This window comes from Lutzomyia longipalpis, chromosome 1 (genome assembly GCF_024334085.1).
Source record: "Lutzomyia longipalpis isolate SR_M1_2022 chromosome 1, ASM2433408v1".
Classification (NCBI taxonomy): Eukaryota; Metazoa; Arthropoda; class Insecta; order Diptera; family Psychodidae; genus Lutzomyia; species Lutzomyia longipalpis.
This window is the reverse complement of record NC_074707.1, coordinates 11,752,668-11,767,452: the sequence shown is the minus strand read 5'-3', so window position 1 is coordinate 11,767,452 and position 14,785 is coordinate 11,752,668. Positions and strand designations below refer to the sequence as shown.

The window sequence follows — 14,785 nt, the reverse complement described above, 5'->3', positions numbered from 1 at the left end:
TTTTTCACTCTTTCACAATTTTTTGTCCTTCTTGGCCGGCGTCTAAATTGAGAGTGACAGAATGCAGAAAAAACAGTGCAATCTATTGGTAAAAGTTAGAATTACTTTTTAAATTTTTTTTCTATAATCGAAAATTTCAAATGAAACGTTAAAAGATATATAATTAAAAATACAACGTAGTAGATATTAATATTTCTATCAACAATCTGTGCATAGTAGATTTTAAATTGCTCAGTTTTTGTTTCAATCGTTTTTATTTTTGAATCAATAGCTTTTCATAATATATTTCACAATAATCGCGAAATTTAGTGATTGAATCAAAATTTTTACACAATTTAAAATCAAAACAGCGTTTTTTTGGAAAATACTGCTAAAATTTTTTTGTGTGTACATACATACATATGTAGGTATATATATGCATGTATCGGAAGTACTTCCTTTTGCTGAATGTGCTTATAGAGACTATATGGAATTAATAAACCAAATAATATGAAAATACAAGAATGAAAATGTATCCAAATAAACCTAAAATAGAATCAATATATTTCAACAAAATATTCTTAAAATATCCTTTCAATTTATTGGATATTGAATTTTTTGATAAATGATACAGATAAATAAGATAAAGAGGAGTTTTTCATTATTATATGCCAGTTAGGAACTAATTTACTTTTTTTCCTTAGCTAATGATTAATTTTCCATTGATTTTAGCAAAATATCTTCCTTCAGTGCGTAGAAAAATACTTAATCTGTACCCCTATCGGAGAATCGTGAGGCATTAAATTCTCAGAACGTGTAAAAAGTTATGGTTCCCAATAGATTGGCATTATATACACGAAGAAGTACTCCTCCATATCGTAATTATATACATTTTCTGCATGAGAATTTTCGATATAAGAGTCGTTAATCGTATCTTTAGAAGGTTTGGATTATGTATACCCATCCTTTTTCGCATCGGAAAGTCATATTACATCAGTTTGTGTTTTGTTGGGGTAAGAAACGAAGAGAAAAATTGCTGACGCCATAAATCCTTTTAAGGACAAAATTACTCACACACATTCCCATCCTACAGTGTTGAAGAACAATTCACCATTTTTGCAGGATTAATACACTGGAAAAAATTGTTTGCTTCTATGAAGGAAGAATTTCTTACATAACGTGACTGGCTAATGGAGTGGGTGTTATGTGAACGGAGCTAATAAGTCTGAAAAAGGAGCTGAATTCACATTGAAAACGCCCACAAAGTATAAATCTGGTTCTTTTGGAAGGAGCGAATAATCAGAATATATAAACATACTTTAATTTAATTACTTTCCGATCTTAATTACATACACGTTGAGCTACTTTCGTCGTTTTCAGTGGTGCTGAGATGGAGCTGAGGAGGATAAGGTTGTCTGTCGGATTTAAAGCAACTCCTTCGTCTGTCGCTATATAGTCAAGCTTTTGACTGGTGTGATTTAGGGGGAATCCCTTTTCCAGCACGACGTAACACAAGATCCAATCAATTAAGTATGGCTGTTTGTTATTGTATGTGGCTGAGCTTTTGGGGATTTATGGGTAAATAAGACTTGTACAAAATGAGTTTTTTTCTCTTCGAAATAAATAAGAAAATATAAATTCTGCAAAAGATATTTGCTAGAGTAAATATATTGCAACACGATGCTTTTCTTTTCATAAACAAAACAATTCTTTTTTTCTCACTTGCTCCTCTCTGTCTCGATTAATTAAGATAGCAAACACAAATGATTTTCTTGCTATATTGATACCCAAAGGGCAATAAGGGATCACTAATTGTTTGCACATATGCTACAATTTTTGCTAAATCATCTAGAAAATATCATTTTTCCCGAAGAGATGTCTGTAAATTTAGCAACATTTGGAAAGAAAAACTTCTTTATATCTTTAATCTGTATTTCTATTACATTAAGAGAAAATTTTCAAAGCTCTGCTTCTGTCAAAATATTAAATTTTATGTAGCTTTTATAAATATTGTGAAAATCTCTGCAACATAATACATGTGTATTTTATGATTTTGTGACATGAAAGTCAGCAGAGTTTGTCAAATAGACAAAAGGGTAAAGTTTATTTGCATTGGTCATGTAATCCCATGTCTGTCCTCACCTTCCTTCCTTAACTCTCCTTTGCAACTTGTTGGAATAAATTTCTTTGAGGTGTGTTGTAAATTCGATTCTGATTAAGAAAACAGTTCATATTCAAGACATCTGTCCAGTCTGTAATGGACTATTGTTGTAAAAAGATTTTTAACATGGAGGTTCAACATTACTTTACCCCAGAATTTTGTTTTAAAGTCAAACTACATTTTTCTTATATTTTTCCCCGTTTTATAGCATACGTTGAAAAGTAGAGAAAAGGTGTTTGTTCATGAATGTGTGTCTTTTTAGTCTTGAATCACGAAGAAAATTAATTACGGACTTTTGAATGGTAAAGCACAATGCCACATAAAATTCCCCTTCTTACAATACACAAAATAAAACCTCCCAAGAAGTTTATCTTTTCAAGTAGCAACCCAGGCTCTTTCGAAGTCATGTTCATACATAAATTAAATTCAAGAATGAGTCAAACAAGTCTCTCTCACAGAATGAATTTTCCAAGGAATAAAACTGCGAGACACTTGTATGTCTTTGTGTCGTGTCTTTCGGTGGTAAATTGAAATTTTCGCAAAACAAGGGTTCAAAATTAGCAAGACCAAAAAATTCAATTATGCCTCACAATCGAGTTTAACATGACAATTAAATGAAATAATTTAACTTTATCCTCATACCCCTCATGCTAAATAATTTTTCATTCACCGACTTAACGAAACAAGAATAGGCTGCTAAATATCGGCAAAGTATACAGAGGAGTGTTTAAAATACAAAGCAGGATAATATGGTTGAAAAGAAGCTGATTAGATTCTTTTGGAATAAATTGTTCTGGTGACGTATTTTTGTTGTTATGCTAATGTATTTATGCTATGTTTTTAGATGTAAAACTAGTTTAGGTTTCAAATTATTAATGGTGAAAACAAATACAAACCAACTAATTTAATAAAGTAAGCAGAAATAAATTTCTGTATGTGTGAGAAAACATTCAAATTTTCAATTAAAAACATTCAATGAAAAACAAACAACTGTACTTCATCCCCTTTTAAACCAACAGTATTTTATATGGAAATGCCAGAGTGTGATATATTAAGCGCATATTAATTTTTTTTAATAAATATAACAAATTTATAAATAGACAATACACATGAAACCACATACTTCATAAACACAGTTTATGCGGTTTTGTTGGTGTGGTGATGTTTATTATAATATGGATTTGAAATGCTATATGTAGCATCGCGCTCTTGAATTTAAAAGTTCGCTCTAGAGAATGTTTAAAAAAAAAATGAAAGATGCCTCAAAAGCTTTATTTCGAAATAAAAAGGCAGTGCTTTTTTATTGAAAGCTAAAAAGGACTTCACAAAACTCAAAGCTTTTTGAACTTTTTTATAACACGAACATGACACGCAATGTCAGATGCTTAGCTTGAAAAAAGTACATATAGTATATGTTTTCCATGAAATTTATATGCATAGATTATGCTAGAGCCCTTTCATTTTTCTGACAACCTTAATGATAAATGATTCCTTGAAATAAATTTCTTCGTTGTTCCTTACATTTTTTTTTGCGATGAATTGAATTTGTGTATGAAGCTTCAAATGAAGAGAGCCTCAAGAGGGAAACTTTTGTTCTCTTATTACTAGCAAGATTGTGGGAATTTTTCCCGAGAAAAATTAAAAAGCAAACAATAAACAAGTGCTCGGAACTTGGGCGAAAAAAAAGTAATTAATTTAATTTTGCACCACACTGTACCTTCATTCTAATTGTAATTGAATTACTTTTTGCATGAAGGTTTCATCCTCAAGCACGCCCCTTTTTTGCGTCGCATTGAAGTATATATTACGGGGTCAAGCGATATATAGAGACTGTGGGAGACAAAAGGACCAAAGTTTTCGTAGGAAATTTATCAGTATACCCACGTCGTATATGGATGAGGTGTTGTAGTAATTTTGTCGTGCGGCATATCCCAAAAATAGGCATACACCCGTGTACAAAACACTCACCTTGGGATATCCCTGTCGTGCTAAATTGATTATTCTCCCAAGATGGAGGGATATCTCGGGAGGAAGTTCACTCGGCTGAATACAATGGAAGAGAGAAAGGACCTTCCAGTATAATTGCTGGTCATCTCACACTCAGTCCCATCACCGCATGCTCCAACACCTCATGGCCCAACAGAAGTCAGCTGTGAGTGACGAAGGGCACTAAATAGAAATTAACGACTGGGGAAGCATTATTAAATTAATTGTCTCATTCATTCAATTACACATTCGTACATACCAACCTACCTATTAGAAGTGTACTCACAGCAAATTTCACTGCAAACACGCATCAATGTGATCCTGCAAAAAAAGCTCTTCGTTCGATTAGTAGGTCATATAATTTGCGATTAATTTTATGCTTTTAATTCATTAAATATAGAACACACTAAGAGCCACTATCGGAGCAATTTTGGGCTTTTGAAATTCCGCATTAATGCTGGCTGACGCATGCCAATTAGCATAATTTGAACATATATTGATTTGACTTTTTTGTATATTTTCAAACAGCAGTGTCAAGCTCTCATGTAGCAATTTGTCATTATTAAATTGATACATAACACAAGGTAATAACAGAGTGAAGTTTTACAAAATATTTTTATCTCTAGCATCATTTTGCGAAAAACACGAAATGCATCGAAACTACACAATGTTTGAAAATGATTCTTTTACCAGCTTAATTACAGCGAGACAAGTTTAATTAATTTACACAATCTATTTTCATAAATTATTCGTGAATTTCTAGCTTAGAGCATAGCATATAGTATGATAATATTTTTATTGGCATTAAAAAACATTTCAAATAAACTCCAAAACATTTAATTAACAACATAATTTTTATTTTTCAAAAAAAAAAAACGGAACAGTAAAAAAAATATTGTTCAAAATATTCGAGGTGAAAATTGAATCCCTACAACATTTTTCTGGTGAAAATCCCAGAAGAGATTCGCAATAAATTTGGAAAAATGTGAAAAACCTTCCGGGGATTTCTAAATTTAAAACACCCGAGGGAGACTTTTTTTTGAAAAGCTTTTCAGAAATATTTTTTCAGGGACTTCCTCTGCGGAAAATCCTGTCTTGACCAAGTGATTTGGAATAAATTTATAACACATTCGTTGTACATTTTTTTTTCAATCATTCGCACGTATACTTTAGGTACGTGAGTACAATCATGAGCAATTATTGCTATGGCATATGTTATGTTGGCCCACAATATATGTACATGTGTTCATTTTCCATTAGCTTTCGACCTGACTGGGTATTAAATTATTCGGGAGCACGAAAATAAACATCAAAATGAGTGCCTCTTTCTGAAATAATGTTTCCCAATAAATTTTCATATAGAGAGACCGGCTAGAGGATTGCTGGCTCGCGGCGACACGGTGTGCAAACGTTTATTGTTGCTCTTCATCAAAAATTCCAGGGGATATTATTTAAATTAGATATAACCACCCCCTCGAAAAAGAAATATATGGCATAAATATGCTTACTATGTACAAACCATAAATGTGTATTTTTGTGTATTTTATGGAGACAAACCAAAGATCTTCTGGGAGAAGCTTTTCTTTTACTTACATACAAAAAAAAAAACATACCTATAAACCCTCAAAGGACATTAGAGGTGTAAAACACTGATGTTGAACGGAAATTTGAATTTTTATCACATTTATGCAAGTCCGGAAAGAAGTTTTCATCGGAAGACGTCTTCTGTGTATACAACCATTTGTACAATATAATGTTGTGAGATAGTGAGAAATCTCCCTTTTTTTTATTATTATGCAAAAATTCCACCCTATGAATAGTTAGGTGTTCTGTGGGAAAATTGCAAACATTTTCCCACCTTTTCAACTATACCACATCGCACTCTTTACCATCGTTTGCCACGACCTGCATGGTATAGATACTTTAAAAAAGGTTATATGAGATTTTCAGCGGAAGATGCTCTTCTTCGAGAACTCCACTTGAACACTAAATAATAATGCTGGTGTCGCTATAAAGCTCATATTTTGTTATTCAAAAAACTGCCGGAAGGTTTTAGTCTCTTTTGCAATTTTGCTCTCTTTTCCATTTGAGATACAGCAGCACACAACGATGAGATACCCTACATTATATTTTGTTGCCTTTCCAAATATAATCTCTGGGCAATAAATAACTTTTCCTGGAGGGAAAACCTGTGACAAAAATCAAATTCACAGGAAATAAAATATATCATGAGAAAAGCTCTAAATTCTCCCTTGTATAACCAAAAATATTGCCATACTTATTCTACACTACGTTTATAATGTTCTTGCCAACATGAGAATTTTCACTTTTCATCCATTAAATTTTCAAGCAATTATGAAATTATTAATGTGTTTACCAAATATTTTTGAGACTTTTAAATATTACTAACACATTCTCTAGTAAATTAAAAATTATAGTTGGTATAATGCTAATTTTTATCAAAAAAAGGGAGCTCAATTTTTGTACTACATATATAACTATTTTAAATGGCGATATGCTTCTTATGTACAGAAAAAACTGCTGTTGGTAAAATAATATAAATTCTGTTATATGTAAAAGAAAATTTTAAACATAAATTTCCACACAAACTACATGCCAGACAAATAGATTAAATTACAGTGCATTTGGACAAAAAATGTTTGCATAAATATTCAAATGATTCATATATTCGTTTATTCGCATCAACAGAAAAGAATATTTTTCTGACTTTTCTCCATGGAATACAAATCAATTTGTCAGTGGGGCCTCAGGTTATTTTATCTTCTATTCTAGCATATGGAGTTGAAGATTGTTGGTACTTTACTATAACTGGATAACTCTGGTATGACCAAGGAGGTGTGACAGGCTTCATCCTCCATCAAACATTCAATACATATTCGACATAAATTCTTTGACAGAATAACTAAGAAAATTCTCATCAAAAGTGTCGAAGTCAATGCTGATGGCATTAGTCACATAGTGTGATGGGTGGAAAATTATTTTCTCTCCCTCCACCCCCTCAAGCATCTAGATAGAATAAACATCATCATGTTTATGTGGTGTGAGAAAAAGCACTTTGGCGACTTTTGAGCGCATCTCCCATCGAAAAGAGACGTGGTGTCAAATCCAAACCCATTTCTGGCTATCAACTCCACATAGTCCTGCTATATGTTGTGTGCTGAATTTACGTTAGGCATGTACGTACATACAGTGTCGAGAAAAATAATAGGACCACCAATATAGGTTTTAAATGTACCCTTGACTTCAATCGCCAATATCTCAGGCTGTGGGAGACAGATTTTGAAAAGTGGCATAGATTCGGAAAGCTACATTCATCCCCTTTCCAACGATGGTAGATTTTCGAAAATCGGCCCATCCGTTCAATTTTGGTAGATGATTGAACAAAAAGTGGCATTTTTAGTATGGGTCTACTTGAGCGACTGTCAAAAATCAGCCCCTCAACGGATTTTGATCACCCCGGCAGTTTTGGACAGGGGAAGAATGTAGCTTTCAGAGTTTTTTGAAATTTTGAAAATCGGACACCCAGAAAAAAAGTTAGACGGGTTTTTGTGAGTGGTCCTATTTCAATAATTTAAGGGTTAAAATGCTTCCTAATTTACACAAAGTTTCATAACAAATTTTTATTTTTTTTTTAGGAAAAATTTATTTTCGCAAGCTATAAGCCTTTTAACTTTACTCAATTAAATTCAAATAAACACTTAAAAAAAAATAAAAATTTACAAAAACTTGTTATGAAATTTTGTGTAATTTCACCCTTAAATTATTGAAATAGGACCACTCACAAAAACCCGTCTAACTTTTTTTCTGGGTGTCCGATTTTCAAAATTTCAAAAAACTCTGAAAGCTACATTCTTCCCCTGTCCAAAACTGCCGGGGTGATCAAAATCCGTTGAGGGGCTGATTTTTGACAGTCGCTCAAGTAGACCTATACTAAAAATGCCACTTTTTGTTCAATCATCTACCAAAATTGAACGGATGGGCCGATTTTCGAAAATCTACCATCGTTGGAAAGGGGATGAATGTAGCTTTCCGAATCTATGCCACTTTTCAAAATCTGTCTCCCACAGCCTGAGATATTGGCGATTGAAGTCAAGGGTACATTTAAAACCTATATTGGTGGTCCTATTATTTTTCTCGACACTGTACGTACCAGAGCAGTGGATTTGACAGTGTCGAGGGTGGGGATTGCGGAAGTGCTGAGAGGATGATGAACATTCTAAAAATGTATGTATTTGAGTAACATACAAAAATGGCGCTTTTCCAACAAATTCCCAACTAAACGAATTTTTTGGAGCGGAAACCCACCTAAAATCGAGTGAAATGTAAATTCAGGTGGTTTTTTTTTCTAAAGTGAGAGGCTGTCAATTATTGTGAATTCCTGCTAAATTATGTACATGCATAGATTGTTTTGGAAAATCATTCCAACATTCTGTGGTAAAATTTAGTTTGTGCTTTATTCCTTTCAAATATTCATCAAGTATTTCCATAAACATCTCAATTATCGCTTCAGTCTATAGTTTAATTGAGAGAAGTTGAGAAATCCTGGCTTATGTTATGGTTTTGATGATACCTACTATATATTTCATTTAGTCGTGTCTGTGAAGATTTCTTTAGTAAACACATAACAACATACGTAAGCAGATATTTTCTTAAATAAAAAAAATAGAACTTGAAGAAATCGAAAATTTTCATATTTTTAGTGGGTTGAGAATTAATTCACTCACAAACATACCCTTCCTATATTTACATAGGTATTGGAAAGCTCCATGAAGTTGTTCTTTGAATGTTTCCATTTGGGAAATTGGCTTTGGGAGTATTTAATAATGTACAGGAAATGCTTAGTTTATAACGACAAAATTGCACGTAGGGTTGGTTTTCATTGAAGGAATTCACTTGCGTGTGATAAAATCACAAATATTCACCATACGGGAAATCCTTTTATAAATCTCTCAATTAAATAGCGTGAATAGTTCTTCCATGAGCTATTTTCATACTACATGCTTTTCAATTATTCATTCAATGTACTCTCATCGCGAGAAAACTCCTATTTTGGCGTACATATGTATGGGGATATATGTAGCTCTTTAGGTAGTGGGTAAGTTTCCTCCATCAAAAATACATACTTCCTTGTTCATTGAAATTTTTCATACAATGCACATAATTCAAAGCTTTCGTATTAAAAGGTAGAAAAAGGTAGAAAATGGTATTATAATAAAAGCATTTTAATTTATTTTATTAATTATATATCAGTCCGACACCACGTTCAACACAGATATATTACCCACGGTCTGTGCTTTGTTGTATAATTACAAAACGTTGCAAAGTGTTGCGGATGAAGTGGAGTGGAACTGAGAAATTGAATTCTCTGCTTACTAAAGGAAATGTAGTCGGGGCATGCACAAATTTCCTTTATCCATTATCATTTCCACAAATTGCACTCTGTAAGGGATTCATTGTCTTAATTGAGTCACAAGAAACCGAAAACCCTGGCCAATACAAATGTTTACCGCATCATCGAATTGGATGAATACAATTAACCCCCAGGTTGCTTATGTTATATCTCAACAAATATTGATTCTGATTCCAAAGCAGTCAATAGATTTCAAACATTTTAAATAAGGAAATACAATAAAATATGAATAGATAGGAGTTGGGTTGATCAATTTATTAACATTGCTTAAGATTATTTTGTAGTCTACCTTAAAAGCTCAAAAAGCTTTAAATCGAAAAGTTTTATATAAAATTTCCTATTCTAAAACATTTTCTCTGAGTTTGACCATTTATTCTATTTTAAACTTTAGTTTTCAACATTATATTAAATACTACCTATTTAAAATTTAAACAAAAAAAATATGTGAAGAGATAAAGCTTAAACATTTTGAGAAGAAAAAGATTTATATATAACAATTTCAGTTATTTCAAAACATATTATAATCTTCTTTCCACACTACATACAGTGTTAAATGGAATTATGTAGGTCAATGCTTAACTATAAGGGATGAGATACAACATATAACAGTATATTGTTAGGGGAACTATAGCCAAGAAAGTTATTCAGTAAAATTGGAAATAAGGAAAAACCACAAGCAGCCACACAAAATACTTTAACACCACATCTGTAGGACAAAAACTCCAAGCATAATTTGCAGGATTACGGTGGGGATTTGCATTGAAATGGAATACATTTTTTCATACCCCATAGTCTCTGGATGAATGCAAAATAACCCAAGGGCGAGGGAAAAAATTAGGTCAGAAATTCGGGGCCTAAGTTGCAGACAGTGCGAAATAAACCAATAGATTTTCTCCTGAAATATGTACATATACTCCGACACAAAGTATATTACGTGATGAGAATAGGAGAATTCTAATTTGCGGTCGTGTTTTTTTCCTGTTGAAGTATGTTGTCTTCTTTAGACGAAAGCTCCTGGTTGGGGTTGCATATGAGCTTACGTCTTGGGTTTCATGGGTTTTAAAGATGACTTATTGTGGCGATTTTTTATTTTGTCAACCAAGGACCATTTAGTAATTCCTTCTGCTCATTTCCTTTTGGCTTAAACTCCTTCATTTGTATTTTCTCTGACTGTCGACTCGGATTATTATTGCTTAGCTCACCGATTATCCCACCATTTTCCGAGTCTTTGTGCTCATTAATTTAATTAAGTTAAATTTACAGTATCCACGTCATTGTGAGTTAGTGGTATTGTCCTTGGTACATTCTGGTGTAAACCCACAAGGGTGGATACAATTTCTCAGAGTCTGTGTCTCTTATGAACGCAATGGGCGTGGGTGGCATCATCTTAATGGACCCCCCTTTGGGGTAACTTGTGCTAACACACAAATATAAACCACACGTTATATATGAAAAGTGATTCCACAGGCATTTATAAGTGAGCCAGAGTCACAAGGAGAAAGCTCTGGCTGGGAAAGGGATATGTGGTACTCTATGGATTTACGTGCATAACTTTGTCTTAATTGTCCACAATTATTATTTATTATGAATAATCGCCATATAAGCATAGCAGCAGTAGAGCCAATTCAACTTTGTCTCCCAACACTATATGTGATAAATTTATGGCAATCCTTGCTGTTTATTCTGACGTGAACGTACATACATGAAATGAAAGACCAATAAAATGATCATGTGTGTCATGTTCCACTATCTTCATTTATCCTCAGTCCCCAACAACATAAAGTTGAACATGCCGAGAATCAACGACCAGGCCTCAATCACCTATACACGTCATATTTATTCAACGCACTTTGTGGTGAGAGATGAGTCCACATACAGAGAAAGAAATCACCCAACTCAATTTGTTTGTTCTATATAGCATGACCCCACAGGAATACGAAAGAAATCCTTCCCGTTGATTGTTGCCCAAGAGCCCTTGGCACTTTTTGTTCAATTGAGTTTGAACGGACTTCTCGGCTCAGTTCCTGTCTATTGAGCTAATTCACATGAAGTCACCCAAGTCGACTCACCTCGATTGGACATTTCATTTCATGCGAATTGTTGACTCTGCTGCGGACAAAACGGAAATTGAAAAGTGTCACTGCCGATACGTGTCGTATTGAATTCTCTTCAACCTCTCTTAAAGGTTTAGCAGAACTTCCCCCAATTGGCTCATCCTCATGCATTCCTACACCACGCACGTTCCTGTAGTGAAGAAAAGGATATACCGTAACTATATAGCTGAATTGAATAGTTTCACTTGTATTCTCACACTTGACTGCATACAAACATGATGCTAGGTATTACAATACTATCGTTTTTAGAATTCTGCTAGAAATCGTAAGATGTGTGGAAATTTTCCTTAAGAATCATTGAGTTACTTTGTATGAAATAATGAGTATCAGGGGAAATTCAAAATATTTCTAAGGAAAAACGTTCAACTTTTTCTCAGTAAATTTCCCATAAATCTAAAACTTTAGGAGGAAAAATGAAATTTTTCAATTTTTTAGCATGTATGTATGTACGTAATTGAAAATGAAATCTTAAAGAAAAATTCAATGCAATAATTTTTAAAGCAAACCCATTTTTAAAATTCATCACATTGATTCAATTTAATGCAAAATTGTCATTTTCAGCAATTGAAACACTCTCTGACATGCATCTAATTTTATATATGTAAAAGATCATCTTGCGGAAATTCTCGCAATAAACATTGTCCTGTGTGTGTACACAAACCCTTTTAAGAGATTCTCATCAACTCGTGTAGAAGGCATCATAAAATTTTCCCCGTTTTTCCATTTCCCTTTTCGGTATCTTCTTACCACTTTTGTATGTATGAAAAGTGAAAGTCCAAAAAAATATTTACAGCCTCTCTATTTCTTCTTTACACCCACTTTATACGGAGAAGAAAAAAAAGTATCAGACTCCTTCCGAATACATATAGCAAATTTCATATCCTGGCATATATTCGCACTCGTTTCCCATAAAAGAAAAGTATGAGTAAAGGGAGAAAGTTCTGTACTTTATTATTAGTGAGAAGATGTGTAAAAGATACGCAAAGTGCAGAAAAGTTGTTCTATATATTTTTTTTCATAAATTGTGTTGTCAACTGCGAGCAAATGAAAATGAGAAGTATTTCGAAAGAAATATTGATTTTTTCATGCGACAAAAAAAAAGAAAAACATAAAACTTTTTCCAATTTATTTATTCTCATTAGCATCGTTTGTGTATGGAAAAGTTGTTGGTGTAAAATATTGGCCAAAATGTCTAAAATTCTTTTTTAGGAAATCGCGGAAAATCATGCTCAATAAATTTCAATTTCTTCTCTAGGATTCAATTTTGTAGCACAAATTCTTTTACTTTGTCAATTTAACGATGCTCACAAAACCTCAAAAACGAAGGTAGATGATAAAAAAAAGATTTTTTCACACAATTTTAATTGTCACAGAATTTTAATAATGGGTAAGGGATTAATTATGATAAGTATATACTATATTCCAGCAAACCTATCCGAGCTTCCATGTGTGAGGGAAAACAATACGGATGAATAATGTACTCTCCTTAATTCTGGATAATGAACCCCATATATCCTATTAGTATTACAAATTTCCGTACCATATAAAGTCCGCAACAAAGTAGTTGTTATGGGATAAGATTCAAAATTAGATGGGTCATAGCTCTGATAACTCTTGCATGAACGAGGCTTTGGAAATGGAAGCCAATACATTGAGGTTGTATGTATATCAAAGCAAAGCCCGAAAGCAAATTATAATAAAGATCCACCACAGAGGAAAGGGTATTTATACCTCAAAGTTATTTGATAAAATCATTGGATGTGTTATCCCCTGTACTTTCTATATAATTACACAATAATTTACATATTCTTCTTTGCAAATAATTAGAAATTTAATTTAATTTTTTTTCTTCCGTAAAAATGAACTTTCTTGTAGCTTTTCTAAAACCAAATGATAATAATAAAAAAAGAATAAATTTTATTTTCCAACACAGTTCTTCCATGTGATTATGAGAGATAATCCTCAATACATAATAAGCCACAATGAAATGTAATGGAAAATCAAAAAGGACATTAAGAAAAGCTCCACGGAGGAGCGATACAAGTTATACAGATTAAATCAATCAGGATATTACATTTTGCATTAAATCAGGATCAGGGGACGATGGATTGCCCATAAATTGAGAAAAGTAGATGAGAGACATCCTGATCTTGTACAAATTGAATGAGACACTGATGTTGAGAGACGCACTGTAAGGCCAAAGCCACTTTCAATTTTACATTTCCTTTGAATTTCCTTCTATCGTCATCCCTTTTCATACCCACACCGTATGTATATGTGTATATCCTATTTTCTCTGGAATTGTACTTAGGTTCCTTTAGCAATAAAATATTCTCATCCAAACCAACACGAGTCAAGCTGAAATTTTCTTCAAGCCGATAAATCAGGGCAATTTCTGTCGATGTCACCTTTAGTGATATGCCTGCACCAGATTTCTAAGAGACTTTTCGTATGAAAACAATTAAGTATAGGAGGTATGAGAACAATGTACAGAAAGGGAGGTTAATAGGAATTTTACGAGACTTTTACTGTTGGGAGGAAGTTATTGAGTTTGCTCTCTGACTTTCAAGTAAAATCACAATCTTTCACACTCAACCATTAAAAATGTTTTACGACTTTTACTTTAGTTTTATCTCAAGTACCATAAAAATCTACTGTAAAACTGTAAAGGCAACTGCCTTCAAAATATGGGACATTTTGATTAACTGACAAAAATTCACAATGAGTTTGTTAATATTGATGGAAAAACGAACGGAGAAGTTTTCAAATTACCCATAAAGGCAGTTTTCATTGGCCATTGAGAAAGAGTGCCTAAATGATTAACCCAATTATCGTGCTACTGCTATTTTGTTTCATGAAATTTCCCCCACGTTTCCCTTAGTTAGGTTTACCAATTCGGCATCCCATCGTGCTCAATAACCCTCCAAAAGCCACTTATATTGAATTCTCGGAACACAAAACAATCTTAACGAGCTTCTCTTGCGTGGTTATGATTTTTTTTTACCACTTAATAACCCATCATCTTTCCAATCACGTCTCGGGTTAATTTTCTCTTCGACATTTTGAATTTTCCACAGAATGCCTTCCCTATATTACATGTATTTTCTGTTCAGG

General features: G+C 33.0%; 4 protein-coding genes across 5 annotated transcripts in view; all 4 read left to right on the top strand.

Annotated features, from left to right (window-relative positions):
• LOC129790073 (luciferin sulfotransferase-like) overlaps window positions 1–14,785 on the top strand; it is a 767,385-nt gene that overhangs the window by 609,422 nt on the left and 143,178 nt on the right. The gene's annotated exons all lie outside the window — the stretch shown is intronic.
• The window catches only part of LOC129788207 (probable Rho GTPase-activating protein CG5521), a 626,970-nt gene that overhangs the window by 469,007 nt on the left and 143,178 nt on the right, over window positions 1–14,785 (top strand). The window lies entirely within an intron of this gene.
• Window positions 1–14,785, top strand: part of LOC129788331 (tolloid-like protein 2) — a 606,934-nt gene that overhangs the window by 448,971 nt on the left and 143,178 nt on the right. The window lies entirely within an intron of this gene.
• LOC129788588 (glutamate [NMDA] receptor subunit 1) overlaps window positions 1–14,785 on the top strand; it is an 88,109-nt gene that overhangs the window by 22,807 nt on the left and 50,517 nt on the right. The gene's annotated exons all lie outside the window — the stretch shown is intronic.